This window comes from Dreissena polymorpha, chromosome 15, assembly GCF_020536995.1.
Source record: "Dreissena polymorpha isolate Duluth1 chromosome 15, UMN_Dpol_1.0, whole genome shotgun sequence".
NCBI classification, from domain to species: domain Eukaryota; kingdom Metazoa; phylum Mollusca; class Bivalvia; order Myida; family Dreissenidae; genus Dreissena; species Dreissena polymorpha.
Genome location: NC_068369.1, coordinates 49084709 through 49097615, shown reverse-complemented (window position 1 = coordinate 49097615; position 12907 = coordinate 49084709). Strand labels below are relative to the sequence as shown.

The window sequence follows — 12907 nt, the reverse complement described above, 5'->3', positions numbered from 1 at the left end:
CATTTTTTTTACTACCCAAATTTTTCGTACCCAAATTTTTTCATACCCAATTATTTTTTGGTTCCCATTTTTTTCGTACCCAATTTTTTTTCGTATCCAAACGTTTTCGTACCCACATTTTTATATTCTTACCCTTTTATTTTTTTCGTAGCTACCCAAATGTTTTTCGTACCCAATTTTTTGGTCGAAATAATCGGTTTTCAATTTGATTTGATCTCCCCACTCATTCCATCCCGCGAAACCCTTAAGGTGTCGCAACTCTGGTAGTTCTATTTCTCTTGCGTAAAATGCTTAAGCCCCTTGCTTGCCAAAGTGCCCTCTGTACATCAACTGTGTATTAAAAACAGAAACATAATTAGCTCATTCATTATTTCCCAAAAAGATAACACAACTCTGTGAATACATATTATTCATGTCTTAATACCTGTTCAGCCACCAAACACCTTATTAGATTCTAAAATTATGTGTAAAAAAAACATCTACTTTAAATCAACTAACCAAAATGGCTACCTGATTTTGTTTAGGAGTGTGCGGGGAGTGCTTTTATCATGGCCACAAATATATTTCAATGTTTTATTAAAGGTTAATTATATCTTATTATAAAACTAAAATCAAATAATATTTATCTCAATCACATACAATGTAGGTTGCTATGTCTGATTCACAATATACACATCAAGGATAAAGGATGTAGAAGTAAAGAAAAGTGTAAACTTGCGATGTTTTAAGAATGAAAACAAAATGAAGCTTGAGAAAATAAGTGTGTTTTGTGTGTCTTTGGCTAATACAGAGCCATATAAATATTGCATTTATCAGTGGCCCTATTGCTTTTGAGATAATTCACTTTGTTTCTTTTCATACTTTATGTCCAGAGCATAATTATGAAAAGTTAGTGTACAAAGCGTGCTTTGCAACATAATCACCCTTGTCATAAGCTATCTAATGTCAGACAGCACATATGATTCGCTGAGTTTTATTAAAATAATATTTGTTCAGATAAGATACAAAAATAAAATGCTTAAAGTTAAGAAAGACAGTTGGCAAGAGAAAAAATTGCTGATTAAAATTCAGTGAAATTGAGTGGTTGAACATTTAATTGATGCAAAAAAGTGATATATAATTTCTACTTAAAGCCCAAGTCTCACTATTTCCGGTACAGCCCCGGTCCATCCCGGTTTGCTCATGCCGGTTGACCGGTGAGAACCGGGATGATGCGTACAAATTTGTTTATGCGGTCACACTATTTCCCAGCGCCGCCCTTGTTGAAGCCGGTCAACAACACGGCAGAGTCCCGGTCAACCACGGACTAGCTACGGTTTATCCGGGTGAAGCCCCGGCAGAGCCCCGGTTGTCGCTGTTTATGCCCAGGTGGAGCCCCGGTGAAAGCCGGCAGTGTCCCGGCAGAGCCCCGATATACAGTAACTCCACAGGCACTCAAAGGGGCTATACTGGCATCAGACCCCAGCAGAGCAACGGTTTAACCCCGGTCATCGCCAGTTATGCCCAGGCGGAGCCCCGGTGAATGCCGGCGGCGTCCCAGCAGCATTAGTCTATACTGATGTTAAAGTCAGAGACTTGTTGACACCGTGTAAACTGTAAGGGTAACAAGTAATGCATCAACAACCAAGTACGGGTCAATAGCGCTGTCTTAATAACTACCTAATTCATGGGTAAAAAGTATTGCTTGCAAATTTATTTTTATTTATTTTAATCAATTCTCTTCTTGTATATTTAAACTTTGTTTATGGCGTCAAAAAGATAAAAAAAGTCTAAGGGGAATTTTTATCATAAAATATTCCAACAATGTTCATGTCATATAACTGTGATTGCAAATTTTATTCGACATAAACTGATTATCATTATATACCATTTCATCATGTTTTCTATTCTTTCAGAATGTCTAAAAAAGACTTTTTGTTTTTTGTGTGTGTCTAAGTTATCTCTATAACTTAAAAAGGATAAACAGAGTGCCTACAAACCTTGCTTAAAGGGGCCGTCCAACAGATTTTGGCATGTCTTGAAGCATGTCATTAAATGCTTTATATTAATAAATTTAAACATTTGACCTAAAAATATCCAGTAAAAAAAACAACAATACAATTAAAAAAAGGAAAAAAAGTAACCCTCAACAGGGCTTGAACCACTGACCCCTGGAGTCCCGGAGTAAAAAGTCTCCCACCTAAACCACTAGACCATCCATGCTCATGCTTAGATCAGATGTATTTTTTACCTATACATGTATAAGCAATCCTTGTAGTTTCCCAAAATATAACTACAACAACAGAATTTTCCAAATTATTCAATCGTTTTGTGTCACATGGCGCTTTATAATTTTCAGGTTTTGAAATCGTCAAAAGATGCATATAATGGATATTTAAGAGCTAGGTAAATTGTCGGTATTACTATTTCCTCAAAAAGATCATAACAAGGGCTGTTTGTAAAACATGCATGCCCCCCATATGGGCTGTCATTTGTAGTGGCTGCCATTAAGTGAAAACGTTTTTAGTCACTGTGACCTCGACCTTTGACCTAGTGACATGAAAATCAATAGGGGTCATCAGCCAGTCATGATCAATGTACCTATGAAGTTTCATGATCCTAGGCCTAAGCATTCTTGAGTTATTATCCGGAAACCATCTCGTGGATGGACTGGCGGACGGACAGACCGACCAACATGTGCAAAACAATATACCCCCTTCGAAGAAGGGGGGGGGGGGATAACAAAAACGAAAATTTGCGAATCTGAAAGAACTTTTTTTAAATTTTGTCAATATACCAATATGTTGGACGGCCCCTTTAAATACATACTTTTTCCAAATTTGAATGGGTTGTGTTTATTTCAATATTGTATTCAAACAGTTATACCCTGATTTTGAAAAATGAGATGCGTCTCAGATTATGCAATGACTTACAACTTCGTTGCTTTCAGCGCATTGATAAATGTAAACAAAATCATCAATATTATGTAAATTTCTAAATGACCGAACGATATTTAAAAAAAGGGGAGCAACTCATTCATCTTTAATGATCTGTCTTGACAATATGTACAATTTCCGATTCATTTTGTTTCAGAAATTGAAATTGTATGAATAAGACCATCATACATTTATATTTATTTAAGATGATTGCATGTAAGAAACACATATTAACCTTGTCATGACATTTTAAGTTTCAGTTTACTGAAATGTATGTTTTATGTTCGTATACTTAATGCGTTGTCAAACGCAGCCATCTGTATCTGTGGGGGCAGGGGATATATTTTTGACCAAATTTCGAGTTTCGAAAGGCCGCAAACAGTCAAATCCATTGCATCAAAACAGAAAGTGACACAAGAAAGCCTTTTTGTGTCAGTGTCATAGCATAGGCAATATACATTGAAAATACAACCAAAGACAAGGCTGGCTTCTTCACTTGTGAAACTATGGCCCTTGATCTTTCCCCCCACCCACCTCATTTTTAATGAAAAATTGAGAAATTTGACCCATTTCATGGCATGCACAGAACATTCAAACAGAATGCAATCCTAGTTTTGGCTACATTACTCACTAATTTCATCCCTGTGCTTTGTTTATTTGCCTAGAAAAGTGTCTCCCATACGTTTAGATTTTTCACAATTTACCTTCAAAATTTTGTTCTGTTTCTGCAGCGTGAAATATTGACTTCCGACAAAAGTGAAAACCTCCTTTTTGAAGATTCAAAATTTCCTTGCTAGGGAGCTGTGGCTAGTTGTAATGTTTTTTTCCAAAATTTTGAGACATTCTTTCTACAACCTAACACAAGAAATACATCTTATAAATACCTAATTGATTTTTAAAGACCATAGGTAACACCTACCCTAAAGATATGTAATTTTCATGGACCCCCCTTTCACTGATATATCCCCTGCCACCTTAAGTTTTTTAATATATGCATAATAAAACAAAAAGCTTTTGTTATATTAAAATATAATGTTTAATGAATTAAATGCAACATTTCTGAACTGTATCCTGTGTTTTGTTTGTATTTCATAGTAATTCCAAAAATTCACACAATTCAAGGGAAACAACCAGAACAGAAATAATCAAAAAAATAGTGTTCCTATTCACAACATTTGACTCTATTTAGTAGAGAAGCACACAAGTTATATGTCAAATGTTTAAAATGATTATTGACACTATCAATCAGTCTTACAGATGTATATTCCCATATGATTACATAATACATGCACCAAATATTGATATTCATTCATTAAAATACCATTCAAAATTAGATCACTCCATAAGAAATCACAGCACAGTTATAAAAACAATCACGCTAGGAAAAACAAAGGTGTACTTTTCAAAAAAGGAGAATTTCCAAACTATAAAGTTTCTGCAGGCATGTGCCCTGTGTAGAGAAACAAGTTCAAGATTCTATTCCGTTGAATTCAGACCCTGACCTGGAAAGTGTCGTGCGATTGGGTGATTCTGTGGCTTACGATGTCTTGAATGCGTGTAATCGTTCTCGGGGTCCACTCGTTCTCCCTATTAAACTGCGACCACATCAAACAGTACCACAGTCTGAAAATCAAAGTGCTACAATTGGAAACAGTGGGCAAATATATCTGACTATGAGAACATCATTGTAAACAAGACACAGCTTGGAAACATTTTCAAGTGCATAAGGAACCTTTATGAATGAGCACATATTTTCCTTTTGTTAATGCTTTGAGGCCCATAACTTAAGTACTTGATGTTGACACAAAGTTTACTGTGGCATAAATGTGACACATGCATTTTTGATGACATGGCATGTTTATTTTCAAGATAATATAGTGCATGGTGAGCTTTAAGCCTTAGCCTTTTGCCGCGGAAACTACACCGCAGAACACCATAGACGCTTGGAGTGTACGCCCCCTTCCAGATGTGGCATTCACTTATTATTTCGTATTTTTTATCAAATAAATGCTTCAATCTTAGTCTTTCTTCATCGGTTAGGTGTCACATGAAGAAATATGTTGCCATAATGACTTCAAATAAGAAGAAAAAAAGAATTTATGTTTGCGGCATGTTACAAACCACTATTTTGCATACTTTTCCTATTTTTACCAACTTTTTCTACAAAACTGCAGACTTATCTTGCTTATTTAAGTATTCAAGCTCAGAAAATGTGCAAATGTAGATGCTATTACACAAATATGAGTTTAAACATTGTTTTCCAGTGCGAAACCAGCACACGTGAAATTTTCCTAAAATTAGCAATGGTTTTTACATTATTACCTCCCTTTGTTTTCCATAATCTCAACCATAGCGGTTAAAAGATATATGCAAAATTATGTTCGATTTGTTACCGCAACACATTTGTGGAATACATGTATCAATTTTCGTATGATATACACAATTTTAAAATTTTGCGTTTTGCTATTAAGTTTTTTAATATATGCATAATAAAACAAAAAGCTTTTGTTATATTAAAATATAATGTTTAATGAATTAAATGCAACATTTCTGAACTGTATCCTGTGTTTTGTTTGAATTTCATAGTAATTCCAAAAATTCACACAATTCAAGGGAAACAACCAGAACAGAAATAATCAAAAAAATAGTGTTCCTATTCACAACATTTGACTCTATTTAGTAGAGAAGCACACAAGTTATATGTCAAATGTTTAAAATGATTATTGACACTATCAATCAGTCTTACAGATGTATATTCCCATATGATTACATAATACTGTAATGAGCTGGTTTTTAAGATTGTAGGACATAAGCCCCCCAGGACAAAACCCCCCGGATGAAAAAATGAACATTTGGACAATTGCCCCCCAGTAGTAATAACAGGTAGGATATAAGCCCCCCAGTGCTTATTTTGCATCTGGATATTTGCCCCCCAGTGCTTATTTTAGGAGTGGACATTTGCCCCCCAGTGCTAATATCATATGTTGTTTCCATTAGACTAGTATATCTCTGTATTTGGATTCAGTATTATTTCATATCTCATAAATATATAATCATAGAAACTTGGATCATTATAATTCGAAATAAAAAAGGTCCAGAAACTCACTTTAATTGCCTAATCTTAGGTAAAACAAACATCTTAAAGAATTTGAATTGTTTTTTAATTAATCAATCAAAAGGATTATCAGCTTGTTAGTGGTGTTACATGTGGCGTTGATCATATACTAGTTAATGAAAATTAAAGGCTTCTGTATTTAATCAATCAAAAGGATTAAAAGGTGGTGATAATTGGACATGATTATCTGCTCAATCAAGTAATGTCGTTTAAAATTAGGCACTGGGGGGCAAATGTCCACTTCTAAAATAAGCACTGGGGGGCAAATGTCCAGATGCAAAATAAGCACTGGGGGGCTTATATCCTACCTGTCATTTCTTCTGGGGGGCAATTGTCCAAATGTTCATTTTTTCATTGGGGGGGTTTTGTCCTGGGGGGCTTATGTCTGGATCCCGGTTTTTAAGTACAAAAATGTTTACTTTTTAAATACTTGTGTGTACTGTAGTGTTTTCACCCGGTTAGCTATTCGTGGGTTTTAATGCAATTATCACAACCGCTAGCAAAGATAATATACTAGACTACTCACATGGGCATCGACTGGAATCCACGTCTGGACGGCACCAATCGTCCTCGTCGTCTTCGAGGGAACTTGTCGGCTTCACGCGTCGGCTCGTCGGGTACACTCGTCGGCTCGTCGGGTGCACTCGTCGGCTCGTCGGGTACACTTGTCGGCTCGTCCACGTCACGAAATGGCACTATACATGTACTTCTGGGAATACACTTCCAGGCAAACACGTACTTAAACACACAGCCACCGGCTTACATACACAGTCACAGACTCACTTATATCTTCTGGGAATGGCCTTCCAGGTAAATACGTGTTGAACGCACATAAAATACAATATAATACAATACACACAGGCTCACAGCTAGACACTGGCTTACATACACAGGCTAAACCCCCTGGAACTACTTACGTACTCAGGGTTACACGCACAGGTTCACAATTACAGGCTCACAGTTACCGACACACATATACAATACAATACCATATAATACAATATAAACTATACGCAGGCTCACTATTTCACACACAATACTCACATAGGGACATAGGCACATAAACACATCTACTCACCTCAACGTCCCGTGCACAAGAGACCGTACAAACTCGTGCTGCCCAGCATGCACTATACCGATTTGTCGCTGGTTCCCAGTCACGAGGTATGTGCGCGTTTTATAGGCTGGGCACCGGCACAACAGTACATTGACATTCGGTTGGTCTGGTGTTTTTACAAACATAATAAGTAGAATATGCACATGAATCTGATAATACACAGACCCACTAACATATAAATCAAACCATGTTTGTAATTTACCATTTTTTACCAAGAATCCTGCCACTGTTCTTTCTTGTAAAGTTGACTTGAAAACGGTCTGCTCGTAAACACACTTTTACTTCAATTATCTATGTTTAACACTGAATGTTTATAGCTTAAAATAACTCTCCGTGAAAGTTGAGTACACATATTTTGCTAATCCATGCATGTTATACGAATATCTTCATTATATGTATTGTTATTTGTAATGTTCAGTAGAATTCGGCATGTGATTTTTCCACTGTCCGCCATCTTGGAATGTCGACTTGTGGGTAATTTTTGCATAGCAACACACAGCGGTGTAAACATAAATCTCACCGGCGCTATATTTAAGCTTTAGGTAAGAAAGCTGCACTATTTTTAGCAGACGTAAGGTCATTATTTAGTTCATATAGTCTGTTTTAAATTGTTTTGTCATTTAAAGTCTATTTTATTATTTATAAGTGTTAAGCGTGCGAGCGTTCCATAATTGGTCACGGCAGTTATTGTGACCCGTTTATGGTCACACTGTGACCAATATTTGGTCACAGTGACCAACTTCTGGTCACAGTGACCAATTTCTGGTCACAAGCGGAACGCCGCGGCTATATTATATAGCCTATATAAAGTGACCAAATTTTGGTCACAAGATTCATTCTAGTCAAAACCTTAAGGCAGGCAACATCCACGCCAATTTTTTTCTTAAAAAGTACTTTTTCTTTTCGTGAGTAATTTAAGTAACTTATAATAACAGTAATACCTTTGTAAGCAGATAATATAGCAAACATTTAACATATTTCATTAAACTTGAGCATTATTTAAAGTATTCAATCTATTTTGGTTATGATCGTTGGCAAGTGTCATTGTTCCTTAAATTCGACGAAGTCCCGTTTACGAGTGTAATGTCCATTGTCAAAAATATCTATTTTGACGCGCAGTTTACCGTCGCAAGATTGAAAGTATTGTAAAACATTAATAAAGGTTGCAGGTCATTTTGTTGTTGGAAATATAACATTTTGTTGAGTTATTCGTGGAAACTGAATAAAAGTTGTTTGAAGTTGAATCGGACTTTGAGTTAAACATTAACCACCAATGATAAGGAGCGCACTAACGGAGCGTAACATAATTTATGGTGACGTAGCGGTGGGATCAGTTGTTATAATTATTATATGCTGATCCAGTGAAATGAACGAAACGCAGAATAAACAGTTGGTGTTAATGTAAAATAAAACCGCAACAAATTAACGCTTGATATTTACGCTACCAAATCGAATTATTTATAAACGAGATATTTAGCACATCTAATAGAAAATAAATAAATAATAAACTACACTAGAGTTGACATACACATTAAATAAATAAAATAGAATGTATTTCCAAACACACATTAACTGAAAATTATATTAAGCGAGAAAAGTAATAAACATTACTAAACATGCTTTCCCCAAATCTAGTCGATAGCGAAATAAGTTTTCAACGACGGACTGAAAATGAGGAGGAAGACAGCGACGTACAGGCAAGCCACGAAAGGGAGCGGGACGACGACGTGGACAGTACCGCCGACGTTGGCCAATCGACCGAGGGTTCGGTGATCCAAACGCAGTTGGCGAGTATCGCAACTGTGCTCAAAGATGTTGTTCGGGAGTTGAACAATTTGAAACAAGATCGCCAAACAAGTAGTACCGCTATGTGCATGGACACAAACAATAACAAGGACAAGAGCACTGGGGCAAGTGCTGTTGAGTCGGGGTCGGCTACTTATACGCGGAACGGAGTAGCAGGGCCTCTGCAAGGGAGAGAATACAGAGACGGGAGTCGGCAGGTGTACGAAAATATAACCTCCCACGGGCGTTGCAGTGTGCCTAGGTACCAGGATGGTACCGGTGCAGAAGAAAGGGGTTCATATGTCCATCGATACGACGGTGAACGGCGTGAACTGGACGAGGTTATACTTAACTACGATCGCAGACAAGCCGGTCAAACAAGGGACAGTGCGCGTTACGGTCCGGAAGTGAGGTATGCGAACAACATGGAACCATACGGGGTTAGGTTCGCTACTCCACTTGTCGCTAAACCGCTTCCAGTAAAACTGCCGGCATACTCCGGAAAGGAAGAGTGGGCTACCTGGATTGCACAATTCGAAATTATTGCGAGCAGGTTCCACTGGAGCGAAGACGAGAGGCTGAACCAACTGCTTCCTAGATTAGAAGGTGCTGCAGCCCAGTTTGTGTTCACGCAGCTGTCGCCGCGTGTCATCAACAATTACCACGAGCTAATTGCTGAAATAAATAGCCGTTTCAGGGTGATTGAGACACCAGGTGCGTTCGCTGCTAAGTTCAGCAGAAGGTCCCAGCGACATGGTGAAAGTTTAGAGGAGTATGTGGCTGAGCTCAAGCGTCTCTATGACAAGGCGCACAGTTACAGAGACCGGCGCACCAGGGACGAAGACTTAGTTAGAAGGTTTCTCGACGGCCTTAGTGATGATGAGCTTAAATTTGAAATTGAGTTCAATAAGGACCCAAGGAACATTGACGAGGCGGTCTATTACGCCGTAAATTACATCCAGATACGGAAGTCCGGTAGGGGTGAACGGAGGGACAAGCACAATGCTCGGAGGGTAACTCCAAGTTATTCAGGTGATCGCGACTTCCGGTCGTCTCGAGATGCTGAAGGAGTGGGTGCAGCAGCGAAAAGGACTAATGTGACATGGACACCTAAAGGATCGAGTGAGGGGGCGAGAAAGCAGATGGAAGCTGAAACCGATGAAACAAATAACAATGATATCAAGGAGCTGCTGAGCAGAATTGAAAAGTTAGAGCGACAGAAAAGGTCCAGTAGATGGTCGGGTAACGGAAGACGAAACGTAGAATGTTTCCGACGCCATAAGCAGGGGCATTATGCAAGGGAATGTCCAGGTACACCAGATGGCTGCTCAGAAAACCTCATTGTCGCATCAGATCACCATTTAAATGTGCAAGGACCGACTCTTGCGGCCAAAGAGTGGTCCAATTAGAAAATAAATCTGAAGGCCATACGAACACTGAATCATTATCAGCAGAATATCAAAATCCACCTAAAGCGCGAATCACTGATGAATACCGAGAAGTACATTTCGCCAAAGGGGTGTCCTATGTAAATCGGCGTAGCCAGGGGCTTTATGTCGAGGGGTATGTCGGGGACATACCAGTTGCGTTTACTGTGGACACAGGGGCGACAATATCCGTGGTATCCCAGAATATTTATAACAAGATGAGCATGCAGGAGAAACCAGCCTTAAATAGGTCTGTGAGTTTAATGGGAGCCAATGGGTTACCTATAACGGAGTTAGGTACGGGCTGGTTTAAACTCAGGATAGGACCAATCACGTTGGAGCGTGAGGCGGTTGTGGCAGATATTAAGGATGACGCGTTGATTGGTTATGATGTACTAGGTGATGAGTCAGTGGACATTTTGTTTAGCCGGAACGTTATGGTGTTGAATGGCATTGAGATACCAGGCATGAAGTGTGGATCAGCCAAAAGAGTAAATGTAATAGAAAAGGCAGCTAAACCATGTGGACAAAACACAGTTTCTGATGAAGCTTGCATTTTGAACAAGGACAGTAGTGAGCAGAGTGCTGGATGCACTGCGATCGAGTCGAGGGATACACAGCGACGAGTGAAGATGACGGAAGCTACAAAGATGAGACACACATCTGGGTTGTGTTGTAGCGGTCGACCCTTGAGGGGAACGAAAGCCTGTTCGCATATTGGGCGAGATTACGAATGCAAACAAAGTGTTACGGGCGAGACAAGCGGCAATCATAACGACGCGGTAAAGTCATCGGTACGTGATACATTGGAAGTTGCGGCGAGGAGGGCGAATGAGGCTATAGATGATGTTGTTATGACGGAACCACCAGACCATCCATTACTGCTGTATGAGAGATCAGCGTCAGAGAACGTGGAACCTCTAGGGCAACCAGTAGGCGATCCAGTGAAAAGGACCTTTCGTTTTAGATGTTCTAGGGAACCTTACAGGGAGTTGCAACTACACAGTCGCACTGAACAGATTTAAATGTCATGGTGTACAGAACATATTAAACAATTAAAACAGTCTATGGGAGCGCATTGATGACAAATACTTGACTTCAAGTGAACATCCCACTATCAGTTGACTAATATTTTTGTTCACTAAAATATTGTGTGTATTTAACAGAATGGCAGTGCTATTAATGCAAGAAAATTATTAAAACAGTGCGCGTTGTTGAATTTTCTAGTATTAAATTAATTAGGATGCCTTCTTTAAATTTGAACGGTTATCTTATAACATTAATTCTACGGAAGCTCGTTATTGACAGTTATACATGGATATTCAGGAAACTGACATTTTAGTGGAATTTAATTAAAGTGACATGTTGGCTACGGGAGTTTAGCCAAAATTTGTGGGGGGTAATGTAGTGAGCTGGTTTTTAAGTACAAAAATGTTTACCTTTTAAATACTTGTGTGTACATTGACATTCGGTTGGTCTGGTGTTTTTACAAACATAATAAGTAGAATATGCACATGAATCTGATAATACACAGACCCACTAACATATAAATCAAACCATGTTTGTAATTTACCATTTTTTACCAAGAATCCTGCCACTGTTCTTTCTTGTAAAGTTGACTTGAAAACGGTCTGCTCGTAAACACACTTTTACTTCAATTATCTATGTTTAACACTGAATGTTTATAGCTTAAAATAACTCTCCGTGAAAGTTGAGTACACATATTTTGCTTATCCATGCATGTTATACGAATATCTTCATTATTTGTATTGTTATTTGTAATGTTCAGTAGAATTCGGCATGTGATTTTTCCACTGTCCGCCATCTTGGAATGTCGACTTGTGGGTAATTTTTGCATAGCAACACACAGCGGTGTAAACATAAATCTCACCGGCGCTATATTTAAGCTTTAGGTAAGAAAGCTGCACTATTTTTAGCAGACGTAAGGTCATTATTTAGTTCATATAGTCTGTTTTAAATTGTTTTGTCATTTAAAGTCTATTTTATTATTTATAAGTGTTAAGCGTGCGAGCGTTCCATAATTGGTCACGGCAGTTATTGTGACCCGTTTATGGTCACACTGTGACCAATATTTGGTCACAGTGACCAACTTCTGGTCACAGTGACCAATTTCTGGTCACAAGCGGAACGCCGCGGCTATATAAAGTGACCAAATTTTGGTCACAAGATTCATTCTAGTCAAAACCTTAAGGCAGGCAACATCCACGCTAATTTTTTTCTTAAAAAGTACTTTTTCTTTTCGTGAGTAATTTAAGTAACTTATAATAACAGTAATACCTTTGTAAGCAGATAATATAGCAAACATTTAACATATTTCATTAAACTTGAGCATTATTTAAAGTATTCAATCTATTTTGGTTATGATCGTTGGCAAGTGTCATTGTTCCTTAAATTCGACGAAGTCCCGTTTACGAGTGTAATGTCCATTGTCAAAAATATCTATTTTGACGCGCAGTTTACCGTCGCAAGATTGAAAGTATTGTAAAACATTAATAAAGGTTGCAGGTCATTTTGTTGTTGGAAATAT

General features: G+C 38.1%; 1 long non-coding RNA gene across 1 annotated transcript; it reads right to left on the bottom strand.

Moving 5' to 3' along the window:
* Window positions 1-271: 271 nt before the first annotated feature.
* Window positions 272-7232, bottom strand: LOC127860454 (uncharacterized). The gene is made up of 4 exons (XR_008039807.1): window positions 6557-7232; window positions 4418-4538; window positions 1146-1593; window positions 272-330 (listed from the first exon to the last, which is right to left on the bottom strand). It is a non-coding gene; the product is annotated as an uncharacterized LOC127860454 (long non-coding RNA).
* Between the last annotated feature and the right edge of the window lie 5675 nt (window positions 7233-12907).